Raw genomic sequence first — 16060 nt, 5'->3', positions numbered from 1 at the left:
CAGCAAATATATATTAGAGGAAGCAATTTGATTTTATAACAGTTATGCTGTTGTTTTGGGATTGTGGTAAATATACCATACTATGAAATAGTTGGTAAATTATCATTAAAGTGGCAATATGGTAATGAAAACAAAATTGTGTTTGAAAGCATTCCAATAAAATAATTTCTTTGAAGCTACAGGAAGCAGTTATAAACTAATCTTGAAATAGTTTCATAAATTGTTTTGTAGTAGTTTATTTAACTGCTACAAAACAATTCACTTTCATAGAAAAATATGTTTTATAAGTTGATTGTAAAAACGAATATGTGGTAATTTCCTGACTATTTTATAACGGATAAACTTTTCTATGACAGATTTATAAAATACCGTTACAACTGTATTATGTTAACAGCTCGTCCAATATGATCAATTAGCATTTTGGAAGTAATTATAAAATACTAGCAAAATAACTGTTGCAGTACCATGAAATTATAAAATAATTTTGCAGATTGGGTAACTAATGATTTTTAATAAATCTGAAATTAGAATTATTCTATTTACATAAAAATTAAAGTGTAAAATGCTTTGAATTATGTTTTTATAGAATTTTTATTATGACTCCAATCTGGAGAACAGCTCCAAACCAAGTATTTATAAAAATGTATATTTAGCACCCCACGTTTTTTAACAACAAAATTAATTTTTTTCTGAATAGATTTATTCTGATTTCAGATTTATTAAAAGTCATTAGTAACATCAAGCCATAGGACTTATTATAGGGAAGCCCAAGCGGGGATTTCGGGATTTACTAAAGCGCGGCAGATTAATATACAGGGGGATACCTTGTACCCGATTAAGTACCTCCACCAAATATGAACATCGTATATAAGGCCGCCTGTGGGGGATGAAGCATCAAATTGGTAAAAAAAAATTGATCATCAGAAATTCTCGAGCACGTCAGATTAAGGTAGGGTGAGTTAATTACCTGCTAAAAAGTGTATATTCCAGTAATCTGACAATTCGAGAGTAACGTGAAAAAAAGGGATGATAGCAAAGTTGTAAAAAAATAATGTCATTTCGAACTTCTGAAGCGTAGCTAAATTTTTTTTTATTTCGAAGGAAATAATTCAAGGATAACGTAAAATATATGATCTGACGATTTCCGCAAGCCGAAATAAGAAAAATTCGTCGATGAAGTTTAATGCGTGCAGCTGTGTGTTACCTATATTTCCCGAGTTTCTATTCCTCTATTCTCTATTCACTTTTTCTCTATCTATTACTCTCTCACTCTGAATTCTGTTGTCATGACGCCATCACAGCTGATCACAGAGACTCGTTCGTGATGATAATGAAGATGATGAGTAATAATCAATTGATTGATGGATGTAGCCGTTACTACATGGTAGGAAATCATAATGAAGAAAAGAGAAATTAAACTTTATATGTTTTTTACCACTTTTATTTGTAACTAACGTTACTGCAGTTTCGTCCTATACGGACATTTTCAAACTTATACAATATACAAGTTTGAAAATGTCTTTATAGGACGAAACTGCAGTAACGTTAGTGACAAATAAAAGTGGTACAAAACATAGAAAGTTTCATTCTTCTCTTCTTCATTAATTAATCAATTGATTATAAAAAATTTAATTTTCTTGGGCATTTAAAAAAAATATTTTCTTCAAAATACAAGTTTTCTACCTAAAAAACATACACTTATTCATTTGCATGCTATTTCCTGAGCTTTTCAATTAATTATGTTCAATGAATTGAAAAAAAATTGAAGAAAATATTGTTCTTGTCAGATTAAGCGATTCCCTCTAGATAATCGTCAGATTATGAGACAGCACGTCTAAAACTTAAAGATGAACCATATATATCTCAATCTGACGCGCTTGAGTATTTGAGTATTTCAAAATGGCGAATTATTTTTGCACATTATAATGATGGCCGCCAGTTTGCGTCAGATCGAAATCGTCAGATATTGAATGAGAGCTTTTTTTTTGTTGCACATAACACCCCCTTAGAATATCTGACGCGCTCGATTGAATTTTTTTTCTTTTCACTTTTAACCCTTACGTACAACCACCCACATCATGCAAACGATCAGAATAACATACCAACATCATTGAAAATACGTAGGACATTGATGCTATCAATATCTGACGCGCTCGAGTATGTATGACATCTGTATGACATCTGTACCGCCCTTCACGGTGTACCCTTACCTGGCTGGGGTGAGTTGGATGAAGAAGTTCTTCATCTTTCAACGGAAGATATAGGGGTCTCATTCGACAGAGTGTCGGGTTCTTCTATATCGGGAGGGGTCGTCTACAGTATAATCCATAACTTCCCTGACTAATGGGTTTTCATAAGTTTCTGCACCATCGAAAACTCTCTGATTTCTCGACTGAATGGACTGCCGAATGGAAGGCAGCTGCAAATCTCTGCGGATGGCTTCATTCCGCACGAACCAAGGAGATATTATATTTCGCCGCTTGTCCCCAGAAGCCTGAAGCATACATGATGACAGGCTTGAACGTCATATTATAGATGGTAATCTTGTTCTTGAGACTCATTTTAGATTTTCTGTTGATCAGACGCTACAGACGTGCTATCCGACCCTCGATCTTTGATTTGATGCTCGTTATGTGCGGGTTCCAAGTGAGCCTACGGTCTATTAGAAGGCCGCGCTTGCCAGTCAATCTCCCTTCCAGAGATTTTCACCTTTCTGGCCGGAGAAGATTTCAGTCTTCCCATGATTATTGCCTGATTCTTTTCTGGGTTCACTCGGATCTTCCAATCAAGGTACCAACGCTCGAGGTCGTCCAATGCACGTTGCATATAGACGACGCCGAGCTCTCGACCAATGGAAGATGAGAGGAGAGCCGTGTCATCGGCGTACAAAGATATCTTCACACGCTCGGGCCTCGGAAGGTCACTGGTGTAAAGTGAATACAACGTCGGAGAGAGCACGGCCCCCTGTGGCACTCCAGCAAGGATCTCTCTGTTACTAGACAGAGATCCCTCTACTCTGACCTGAAATGTCCTGTCTTTCAGGAAAGACCCGATCCACCGGACGAGGCCCCGAGGCAGGTCGAACGCGTTTAATTTGTGGAGAAGAGCTTCGTGCCAAACACGGTCGAAGGCACAATGTGTACTTTTTTGTTTGAGTAAAGCTCTTTGATGATGTTTTCGACCAGTCTTAGAGCCTGTAACTCAGAGGAGTGATCTGTCCTGAAGCCAAATTGTTCATCAGGCAGAACATTTTGGTCCTCAACTTCTTCGCTGAGCCTTTGGAGAGTAAAGACTGATCGGGCGATAGTTCTGCGGGAACAGCGGGTTCTGACCCTGTTTTGGGATCATGACGACGATCGCATGCTTCCACCTTCTGGGGAAGTGTCTTAGGGCCAACGAACTATTCATGATGTTTAACAAGCATTCAACGCAATTGTCCGGAAGCCTCTTCCGGTGCTTTCTTAGCCTTTGTGGCCCTGATGTATCCCTTCCACAGAAGCTGGACGGATGTCGTCGTCATCATCCTCCCTGAGGATTCGGTGAACCCGGTCTTCCAACAGCATATCGCGGTCGATGTCGTCGTCATCGTCAACGTTGAGCTGAAACTGGCGTTCCATCGAGTCAGCCAAGGCTAACGCTTTGTCGGCGGGGGAGGAGTATGTCCATGCAACAGTATTTTTTTACTTATTTAAAAATCTATAGCCGCTTCCCCTACCGATGAAAATGTATATATTATATAACATTTTTTTCTTCTTATCATGTGAGCTTTGCAACCTAATATGTCTCAATGAAGCTCGAGTAAATCCCTATTTTACATCGTGGGCTCCCCTGCTATTATCAATGTTGAACACAATCTTATCAGTTGCTATTGAAGCGTGGTTCTTCAGTTTTTCAAACTATTATTTATTTTCCACTTTTCAGTTTGGCTTGCTATTTTGGAGCCTATTTTTTTTTTATATAAAATATACAAGTATGCGCAGACAGCGTGGTTGTCTCACTTGCCCTCACACAGAGGGCAAGTTATTATTTTATCCTGGCTATCCTGATCCGGACAATGAGATGAAATTATGAAATTAAAGAGAACATTTGCTTATTGCATTTAATCATTGAGGATATAAAGTCTCGACGTGAATCAGAATTCGAATTTTTTAAATAAAGGTTTTTTACATTCTTATTTCGCCTTCAAGCTGTGAAGGATCTCCTTAATCACTAGGTCATTGTTTTGATATAGTTTCGCAACAAAATTTCCGTCTTTCGTCGAAGAGTTCTGCAGAACTTCCTGGAAATGAACAATGTAACCCTGAAAAATTTTTAGAATCGCTTGCTTTATTGTAGCACGACCTTTGTACTGTCTCGTAGCCGAAGCCCGGTCATATTCTTTTTCCTTCAAGAACGACAAATTCTCACCAAGAGATTTAGGCTTTTGAAGTAATGTTTCAGCTGGAGCTTCGCCACGAGTGTTATGAACAGTTAGAAATTTCAAAAAGTCTTCTCACAAATTTATTTAATTTCGAATTTGAAGACTTATGAAATATTAATTGAGGTTGTTACTATTGAGTATCTAAGTGGTTTTTTGGTACTTCATCGTCACTTTCAATTTTAAAATGAAGCAAGGCCTTGAAGTTTCCATCATTGCCTTCCCACTTTATTGGTCCTGAATTCAAATGCTCCCTCAAAGCTATTCATTGCTACCAACAAAATATTACTGTTTTAACAATGGGTAACAGTTTTTATATATTTTGTAGTACCGTTTTTTTTCTCGCCCTTCAACTATTTGAGAGCAGATGTCATCTAGTTCACCCTCATGCACACTTCAAAACTTTTGGGTGATAGTAGTACAATTTTTGTGATGAATATATTTTCATGCCTTTTTCATGAATTTGTCCTTGGCGTCTTTTCATTTAGTAGAAGGTGAAACAACAAATGCTCCCAACTTTACGTATTGTCCTTCCCCACTTCTTGTTGCTTAGCAAATGAGATACAATATTTACTGAATGCCTTTTCTTGAACTAATTCCATAACAATGGAATTCGTGAATCCAACTATTTTGAAATTTTAGATTCCTCATTTCCAAGGGAAATTTGAATTTGTCACCTAGAACCCATCATATTGTTGATATACTGTGATATATAACCAACTTCCCGGAATTATTAAAGCAGCAAAGACATTATTTCGCTTCAAAAAAAAACTTCCTATTGGAAAACTGTTTACTCACTAGATGAGTATTTCAAAGAAAATTTTCAATATCAATTTGTTCTTGTTTAATGTATTTTCATGCACTTTAATTGCGACACCTTGTTTTTGGGATATCTTTGTTTCATTTTGTATGTATTTCTTTTTATTTTATTAATGATTATTCCTATACATTTTATACGTCAAAAGGAAAATAAATATTATTATTATCATTATCATTATTATAAAACGATCAATGAGAAACTTTCAGAAGCAACGTCAAAAAAATTCAGCACTCCTCTCTGGTACTTGTCTGAAGAATAATTTGTTTTTTACTTTTCGATGATAATGTCCAGTAATCTGATTAGGATTATAATGCATGATTAACAATTTTGAAAAGCGAAAAGCTCACGCGTCGTAAATGCAGCTGAACGAAAAGTTCAATTGATGGAATCATATAATCGGAGTTTAACAGAGGAACAGAAACAATAATAATCGCAAGTTGTAGCAATGCATAGACAACAATTCCTGAATCCTTATAATTGAACATTATTAATTTATTTATTTGGACCTGCAGTAACGTTAGTTACAAATAAAAGTGGTAAAAAACATGGAAATTTTCATTTCTCTTTTCATCATGATCTCCTACCACATAGTAACGGCTACATCCATCAATTTATTGAAAGAAGCAAGTACAGCTAGACAAGCCACATACTACTTTAAACTAAAAATGAAGTACCATCAAGCATCGCAGAATTTATGGTTCAACCAAGAATGCCTGAGGAGAAGAGTACATCAACATCAGGACCAGGACAAAAACACCAGCAACGGAGAAGGCGACAATGAAGCCACGAGATCTGGCTAAAAGAAGAGTGCAGGACACTGTTCTCAAAAAGGAATATCCTGCAACATTACTTGAAGGTATTACACTCGTAACTTACTTATAAACTTCACCAGATAGAATTTGACATTTTTTATGACCAAGTTAGGTCTACAATTAGTGATTTCATATACCGGAAGTACCAAACTCAACTCAAGAAACTTAGGGCACTAACACAAAATCAACAACATATCATACACAGCGAATCAGTCGAACCAGATATTAAGTTCAGTGAAAGAATCATAAACTTGACCAAAGTAGAATTTAACAAAGAGGAAATTTCAACCATGTCCAAGGGGCCGAAATATACACCAGCAATAATTAATAAAAATAGTTTGGATACGTTGATAACAGATATAGCTATTGCATTGAAACAGACAGATAATAGAGATATAGGGGCATACAAGATAAATGAAGTTATTTAGAACCATTCATTCTCTTAATCAAACAGTAGAGAAACCGGTATAATAAAAACTATACAACAAAAAAAAAGAAATAATGATCTTGTTTTCACGAAAGCTGATAAATCGAATGCCATAGTTATCCTTGAACGAGAAGCATATGTTCAGAAAATTGAGTCAGTCATTCGAGATGAAAACCTTACTGTCATCAAGAAAGACCCGACGAAAAATAGTCAAAATGAACTGAAAAATTTCCTCTTAGATACTAAAATCATTTTCATGGAATCAGGGAAACGGAGAATCACCAACATGAACCCCTCTTGCCCTAAACTGTATGACCTGATAAAAACACATAAAGAGGATAACCCCATAAGACCGGTAGTTTCGTATATAAATAGTCCGGTAAGAGAACTAGGAATACGTCTTGACAAGTTGTTCAAAAATATTACCACTGTCATCAAGAAAGACCCGACGAAAAATAGTCAAAATGAACTGAAAAATTTCCTCTTAGACACTAAAATCATTTTCACGGAATCAGAGAAACGGAGAATCACCAACATGAACCCCTCTTGCCCTAATCTGTATGACCCGATAAATTTACTCTCCGGTTTTTAAATTGGCACATGCGCATTGTGAACTGTAAGTACCTGAATGGTATATATTAGCGAATGTAATGAATCATTCTTAGTTTATTGTTTAAGTTTATTGTTTTAGTTCATGTCCATATAGGACGAAACTGCAGTAACGTTAGTTATAAATAAAAGTGGTAAAAAACATAGAGATTTTCATTTCTCTTTTCACCATGATCTCCTATCACATAGTAACGGCTACATCCATCAATTTATTTATATATATATATATATATATATATATATATATATATATATATATATATATATATATATATATATATATACATACATATATATACGGGCAAGCCCAATTCAGATATAAGTAGTACAGTGCTATGTAGTACTTGATATAATACAGTGGATTAAAAGTAGATTAAAAGTTATAACAATAGACACACTAGACACAATACAACAACACAAGCAGAGAGTATTAGATGGTTGAGTGAAGAATATGGTTTTTAAAGCGGGATACTGATAAAGGGTTAGCCAATCTAAGAGTTCTGGAAATAAAGCCGTTATATAAATAATGAAAAGAAACGTAAAACGTTTGCACCCGTCTAGTTGAACGACTGAGGACATGTAAAAATATTTTGGAGAGGAGCTCAGGACTGATACTCAGTCCGTTGATAATTTTGAATAGAAGTATTAAATCTCTATGTTTTCTGCGAGTCTTAAGAGAATGTATGTTCAAAATGCATTCCAATGCAGTACAGTCATAGTATACACGCATCTTGAAGGCAATATATCGTAGGAATTTGTGCTGTACGGCCTCGAGTTTCTTTTTTTGTGTAACGTAGTGAGGGGACCAAACTGTGGAACAATAATCGAGATGAGATCTGACCAGGGAAAAATAAAGAGATTTAATAGCAGTGATGTTGGTGAAATCACGAGTGGTTCTCTTTATAAAGCCAAGCATCTTCATAGATTTTTGAATTACAGCGGAAATGTGTAATTCATAGCTATTGATACCACCAACTCAGAAATGAAAGAAAAAAAAACAATTTTAGTAATTCTAACGATTTATACTCGAACATTGAAGTTCATATTTATTCACTTAATAGAAATTATAGTCTATACCTACATAACAATTGTATAACTTCACAGCGTCTGTTTTAAATGATATTTACTATAAGACTGAAAGTTAACAATTTCAATAAAATTTGGTTTCAATTAACAATAATTTTCCCAGCTCTCTATAGCTCAAATACTTTTCTTGTGATGCAGTGTTTGAAACCTTTGGTGTAGTAATGAATATCACTGGAGTTTTTTCACAACACCAAACATTAATTTCAACACCATGACACGTGTTTCGATCACCAAGTGATTATCTTCAAGAGGAAGATCAAACTCTTGAAGATGATCACTTGGGGATCGAAACACGTTTCGGGGTGTTGGAATTGCGATTTGGTGCTGGTAAAAAACTCCGGCAATATTCAAAAACTGTTGATTGTAGAGGCTTTGCTCAGAAGAACTTTTTTGTAGCAAATTCATTTACCTACAGAATCTACACTCATTTTTCCTGAAAATGAGCTAAGCCCCCTATTGATTTCGAATTGCTTTTCCAATGGATTTCCATTCTATAAATTATCAAATTTTCAAGTAGGACCAAGAAAAAAATATCGCCTGAAAATGAAACACCCTAATTTCCATTGATAAATTTACATTTTTTAACGGATTTTTTATTTTTCTTCATCATTTTCATTATTTTCTTTATCGGATACATCAGTAATTACTGTGACTAATTGTATAAGACCGAGACAATAGGCTAATGGTATGAGAAATAAGATATATATGTTTTCGAATAAGAATTAGAAAGATATCTAGAAAAAATTGTATTTTTATTATTAATCATTTGTAGTTCTAATCTATCTTGTAGAAAGTTCAGCCAGAGTTGTCCACCTTCGAAGAAATTAACATTGAAATCTCCTGCTGAAATTAGTGACAATGTATGATAGTTTTCTCCTAATTCTGCAGAACCTCCTCAACCGTAAATGTGAATATCATGCTTGTTAATCAACAGGAATTGATTTGGAAGGATGTGTGGTCCGGATTTGTTTTTCCAGATCACACATATTAAAAAATATTTTTATAGTAAGTCGTGTATTTGTGCATAATTATTACACTGAATATCATCATCTCGATTCAGTGCTAAGTTTAAATCCCAACACCAACCAACCGACAGCCTCCGACAGCCTCCTATGTCTCGTGTTTCATTCATTTTCAAAGTCTGAGTTTGAAGCCAAGACCGAATACGACGACAAATCTCAGTTCCCTAAGTTTTTGTATTAAATTATTTCAAAATAAAATTCATCGATGGCGCTCACGACAAAAAAATTGAACATTTAACATGAAAAATAACATGACAAATTAGGTACAATTCAAGTTCCATGGTATCCAACAAACACACCCGTCACATGGTTCCCCTATTTCAGGCCTTCCACGCCAAAGGAACGTCTGGTCATGTCCTCGCCATCTTGCGTTCATATTAGCTTGACTCATCTACAATACCCCTTTGTTGGCTCTCCCTTACAACAATCAATTTATTGAAGAGCTTGACAACGTTCAAAGAAAACACTTTAATCAATAACTCAGTCCTGGTGAAGCTTTTGACGAAATGAGGTCGTTTGTAATGAACACCAACGACAGAGTGCTCTTATCCTTTTACACCAAAATTGGAAAAGTTTTCGGGTTGTATCTCATTGTGTCAGTAGATTCAAAACTGAAAAAGTGGATCAACCGATTTCATTTCATTTTCCTTAACACATTCTTGATTATTTTTACGGCAGCGAGATTCATAAAGAGTCAAGGGACGGCTTTGATGAACTCACCTACACCATATATACTATTTTCGGCTATATTTGCAATTTAATTTTTATTGTTTCTAATTATTGGAATAAGTGAAACTCCTAAACGTGAATTTCATTGAAACATTTTATCTGAAAAAATAGCTCAAATTGATAATATTCTTCAAAGGAGAACCTCTTTCAAAAAAATCAATTTTGGAGTTCATGCTCTGATACTAAGTATTCGTTATGTTCTTGTCATATCAGAAATCGTTATGTTTATTTAACTGATGTCATATCAACTTTTCTCGATCAACCTGACATATGGGAGATGAAGAATAAAACACGCGAAATTTAATAAATATCCATCTATCTGAAAGAAGTTGTGGATCATCTTAATAGTTCTTTCGGAAAATACTTAATATGGTTCTTAACAAATTCACTAGTAACGATTATGGTGGTAACCGAAGGACTACTTGAAGAAAAAATATCCTTGAAATACTGGAACCACTACTTAAATATTATTTTACAGAACGTAAGTATTGATTGGTTATAGAAATATTTGTGTGGTACATAACATTCAGAGTGTGACTCATTTCATTTCCAATGATGATGAAAAATCAATAAATTTTTTTATAAAAAAATTACTCATTTTTTTCTTCAAGCAAAAATGATTTAAAAAAGTTACTTGGAATTCTAAAAAAACACCAGTATTACGAATAATGTCAAAACAGTAATGCTATACAGCATGCAGCACTAGAACTTCTAATACCGCCTCTGTTTCATTTTTGCTCCAAGTAATATCCAAAATTTATTTTTATCATGTGAAGTTTCGAATGACATACTTGCCAATGAAACGATAAACCAAATTCATCGTAAGAGAATCAAAACAGTTTGTTGGAAGGTGATTGACAATGTTTCATAGTGAATTTCATTAGTTCGGACTTCCATTGTCTAATATGATACAAAAAAGTCATCACCCGAAGATGATTGTGGATATTAACAATCGAAAGGTAGTGAAATAACTTGTTCAATTTTCAATTGTTACTTGTATTTTATTTTGTTATTTCATTTCAGGAATTTTTTGCCTCAAATAATTGTTATTTTCAACTATTCATTTTAATTTTATTGATTTTTTCAAGAATGTCAAATCATTTAAATCATATCAGACAATGGAAGTCCAAACTAATGAAAAATGAAAACAAATAAAAAAAGTGTTGGGCCGCAGATCTGTTGACTGATAATTTTCAAGTTAATGATTTCTTTTTGTTTGAAGCTAGTTGACAATGTTTCTTGGTGCATTATTAGTTAGGACTTCCATTGTCTCATATTATATAAATTGATTTGAAATACCTTAAAGAATCTGTAAAAAATAAAAAAGAGATTAGCTGAAAAATAACAATTATATCAAGTAAAAAAACTGAAATTACAATCAAATAAAATACAAGATTACAGATTCTTTCAGGTGATTTAAATCAATTTATATCATATTAGACAATGGAAGTCCGAACTAATGAAATAATGATTTTCCTGTTCGATACTGTGAAACAACTATAATAATGGTAATGATCTTACGTTTTTTTTATAGAAAGGGCCTTCAATTGCTGGTGGAGTTATACAAAATGAGAAAGGGAAACGAAAAAAAAAACCTTGGAATATTCAATTACCTTTCGAACCATAAACAACATCTCATGAATGTGATAGTTGTCATCTTCAAAAGATTAAGTATATTTCAACCCCTGAAGACCCCAACTTGGGGGGTGTCCAGGGGTCATTTTGGTGTTTAGGAGCAGTGTTTGTTTTGTGTGTGAGTTGATTATTGTTACGCTCCTAGAATTGTATCACATAACTTATTCCGATCATTAGGTCTTCCAACCTTTCGCTTCAATGTACGTCTAGGCGAAAATTGTAGAGTGTTGAATCAAGTGATCTTGATTTTGTGGCAATCTGAATGAAAAAGTATTTCATCCGAATGATTCATTCATTCAGAAGGAATAAAACAAACGATTTTTTTGTGGTCAAAATTCAGCAGATTTGAATTGAATTTCGCTGCCACACGCTTCATGCTCAAAATTTTCGACAATATTGCATGGCATGAGCCAGCCGAAGTGCCGACAATCTCAACAACTTCTCTAGTAGTGATTCGACGATTCTCCATAACAATTTTTTTCACTTTTTCAACATTTTCATCAGTTGTTGATGTGCTGGTGCGTCCAGGGCGAGCGTCGTCATCTACATCTTCTCGACATTCTGTGAAAAGTTTCTTAATTCAATTTTTCACTCCAAACTTTATGCAAATTCCTTGATCTATGTTTTCGAATGCAGAAAATCGCTGAACACACAAAACACTTTTATGCCTCTCACCAACAAACTAAATATGCTATCACTTTCTTGATAATGCAGGCAGAATCTCCGAGAATATTAAAAAATTATCTCTTGAAATTCAATCTACAAACATCCTACACATCCAACGGAAATTTAGGAAACAGATTATTTGATGCCAAACCGAAATTAGACAAAGGGAAGAGATCTGGTATATATCGACTAGAATATGGTGAATGCCCCGCCATATATACAGGCCAAACTGGTATAAATTTTGGTATAAGGTACAATGAACATTTCATTTCGGGAAAAATTCATTAGTGTACGAACATCTTCAAAATTCGAAACATAAAATAGATTAAGATAATTTAAAGATTTTCCACACATGCGAAAAAAAGGAAATGATGAATCTGTTGGAATCTATGGAAATAAACAGGTCACAGAAAAATCTCAATTCTATTATCCTCAACGAACAACTTGATCTGAACAATAGTCCTCTCCTGAACTTAGAGTCCAGTGCCCAAAACCTACAATATATCAAAATTTTTGTTTTTGTTTTGTTACTTTCATCGATATTCCAGATATAGACAATGTGTGTACCAGATGAGGTTGATGATTCCAGTTTATTTTTGGAATATTTTGGAATTTATTTATTCGGTCAAGAAAACATTGCCATTCTTGGTGGATTCAAAATTTCAGTCAGTAAAAAAAAGTCACCAATGCCCTGTTTGAATAGTCACGGTCGTTTGTTAGACCTAGCAATAAGCGATATATCAATACATGTTAATGGGGAACTTTTCCCACTAGTCAAGGAGGACAACCACCATCCTTCGCTTTTCGTCCAAACGACCTGACTTGAGCCTATAATTTCGGGAAAGCAAAATTTTTAATTGTGAATTTTAAATTCTGTACATAATTCAGATGATGTGAATGATATGGTGAATGCATTTTTTTATAATCTGTATTCGATTTTATACCGTTTTGTTCTTCGCCTCATAACCAACAAACTAGAATTTCCAGAATGGTATATGTTTGAAATAATTTATAACATTGAAATAAAGAATCATCACTTTTCTGTATATCTGTATATTATTAACATTTTCATCGTGTTAGGAGATATATTAAACGTTGTATTGGTTTTTGGAATTTCATCCAGAGTAAGACAGGTACAAGCAGAATTCCAAGTAGGAGGCGTTTAGCTGATTCTCAGTACGATGAACTTCAGGATATTGTTGATGGATAAGCTAAATATTTTAGCAGGGCCTTCAATCCAAAAACATCAACATAGTCTTTTTTGTCTTTTTCAGTAAACAACATATTTAATTTGGAATCCTCTTTGTCTTAAATTGAATCAATCCTACATAGATTCCCAAAAAAATTATTAGTATTATTTATTTTCAATAAGGAATTGTTTCAGAATATTTTTTGAACTATTGACTGTAATTTTCAATTATATTTTATATGAATGAATTCTCCAGATACTTGGAAACGGGCAAAAATTTGCCAAATTATAGACACATTTCAATTGGGTATAAGTTTACTGAGGCTTCCAAAAAGTCAGTTTGAGGACAGATAATGCCACAAGTGAGATCTGTCATTTCAATTCATCAACAAGGTTTTGTGAGTGAGAGGTCCACAGCAATTGCCATTGAACAAATTCGTCTCTGATAATTCTAATAATAAAGGTTAGGTCGATGTTATATACATGGACTTTTTTATATCACTTTAGTTACAGACTAGTTATTCTATTTTCTTCATACCTTCAACAGTAAGTCGATAATGTTTCGTATAACGGTTTCTCTTCTTCTGTATATTTTTTTTTCCTGGAGTACCGCAGAATTCGAATCTTGGACCTCTGCTATTTACAATAGCCATTGATGATTTACCAAAAAACTAAAACCTGACCTGAAACTGTCACAACAATAGATTCTTGTGAATTTCTCCAAACTTAACTGACCATTACTCAAACTTGGTGCTCTAGTGATGGACTTCATATAAATATTTCAAAATGCAAAGTGTGCACATTCAGTGATAATTTACCCTTGGTGTAGTTTTCCCATTTGTTCAATAATAAAGCTTTCTTAATTCCTGGGGATTTGGAGCTGATCTTTGTTCAGAATATAAATAACATTATATCTTCCTGTTTGGGTAATTGAGGATTTGTATTCCGTAATTGTGAATCTTTCATGAATATCTCATCATTAAAAAACTAATACATTTTTGGAAAATGAAAGTTTGGCTTTCTACTTCGTCACCTCCATACAAAAACTGTGGGAATCGTCCAAAGAAAGGAAGAAGGCAAAATATTTTCGAAACAACTACTTTTATATGGTAATTGAATTATGAAAAAAAATACTTTTTCCTATTCAGTTTGTACTCCAAACATTCGTTATGGAATGGAATCAGATATCATTCACAGGGTTGGAAAGAAGTAAAATTACACTTACATGCGACACTGTTATCCTCGATGGAGGACATTCGATGTTTCGAAATGAGACACTCGCCTTATTGCCTTTCCAGCCTTGCCTTTCTCAATAAAATCATAAGATAAAGCATTCAATTCATTCATAAAATTACCTTTCTTTCCCAAAAATGAATCCCTTTGAAATAGATTTCCCTTACAATTTATATAGTTTTGTTTATTTTGCTCAAAATCGGAATATTGTACATTAGTGGGAAAACTATATATATTGTGCACATCCCTGATGTGGAAAATGTCCAGCGACATTTTTTGAAATTTCTGTATTTCAAGGCTGGTGGTTGGAGGAATTGATCTTTTACTACAAAGATTCAACTTACCTGTCCTTGCTCACAGAAAAATTTCTCAAAGCATCATATTTTTGTATAAAATGGTTCATGGTTTTATATATGAGTCGCACATTCTAGCCAAATTGTACTTTTTTAATGTCTTTGAAAACAATCCTTATTTAACTTGCCTTGCCGGAGAACTAATATAGACGGAAACTCATGTATAATGTTAATGTGCAGTAATTTCCATGTTTAGTGCTCCGATTCTGATAACTTCGATAAATTGCATAATAATTTATCAAACATTGAGTTTACCAGTAACTAGATAGTATTTATGCTGTCTTTTTTTTCCTTTTGATTTTTTTTTTTTTATATCGCCCTTAGTTTATTGTAAACTGTCGTTTATTTTTATTTTTGTATTTTCCTCCAAATGGAGTAATCTGTTGTGTAATTGGAATATATTTTAATTTTGTCATTTCATCCAGTTATGTATTTATGAATGAAGAAGTTGGAAGCTAAAAATAGGATTATTTCCTCAACTTGGAGTAATTTTATGTATACATGTTTCGTGTGTGATATCGGACAGAGCGCCTATTGTTAGACGGAAATAAATCAATCTGTCAGTAAGACGAATAGAATAACTGAGAATAATATCATTGTCAACCACATAATGTTCAAATCTAAAGCAAATGAACTTAAAACGTTCAGGCCAGTCTCCATATACCTACAAAGGAAGTTTAATGGACTGACGACTATCAGAAAACAACTACTACCCTGGCTAATACCACGAAGGGCGTTGGATTATATCCGACAGGCGTCAGTGCAGGAATCTTCACAGAAAATTTCCTGCATATGCAATTGGCAATACAACTGGAAGAGTGGCCCCTCAATTTTGGAACGGGCACACTTGCAGACCGGTTTTGGGCTCATTAGCCACTCGTCAGTGCAAGATAGTTACCATCATCGACCTAAAGTCAATGATATTCCAGAATTGAAAATCGGAATTCTTTCAGAGTACCTATTTCATTCCTCTTCCAAAGTTGGAGCGAACATCACAAAATGTCACTCCATCTAGTGGAAAGAATTCCGATTTTCAATTCTGGAATATCATTGACTTTAGGT

This window comes from Leptinotarsa decemlineata, unplaced genomic scaffold (genome assembly GCF_025532065.1).
Source record: "Leptinotarsa decemlineata unplaced genomic scaffold, Ldec_3_MD MMD2_tig00003736_RagTag_RagTag, whole genome shotgun sequence".
NCBI lineage: Eukaryota > Metazoa > Arthropoda > Insecta > Coleoptera > Chrysomelidae > Leptinotarsa > Leptinotarsa decemlineata.
The sequence above is the reverse complement of the archived record's forward strand: the minus strand, read 5'-3'. Positions refer to the sequence as shown.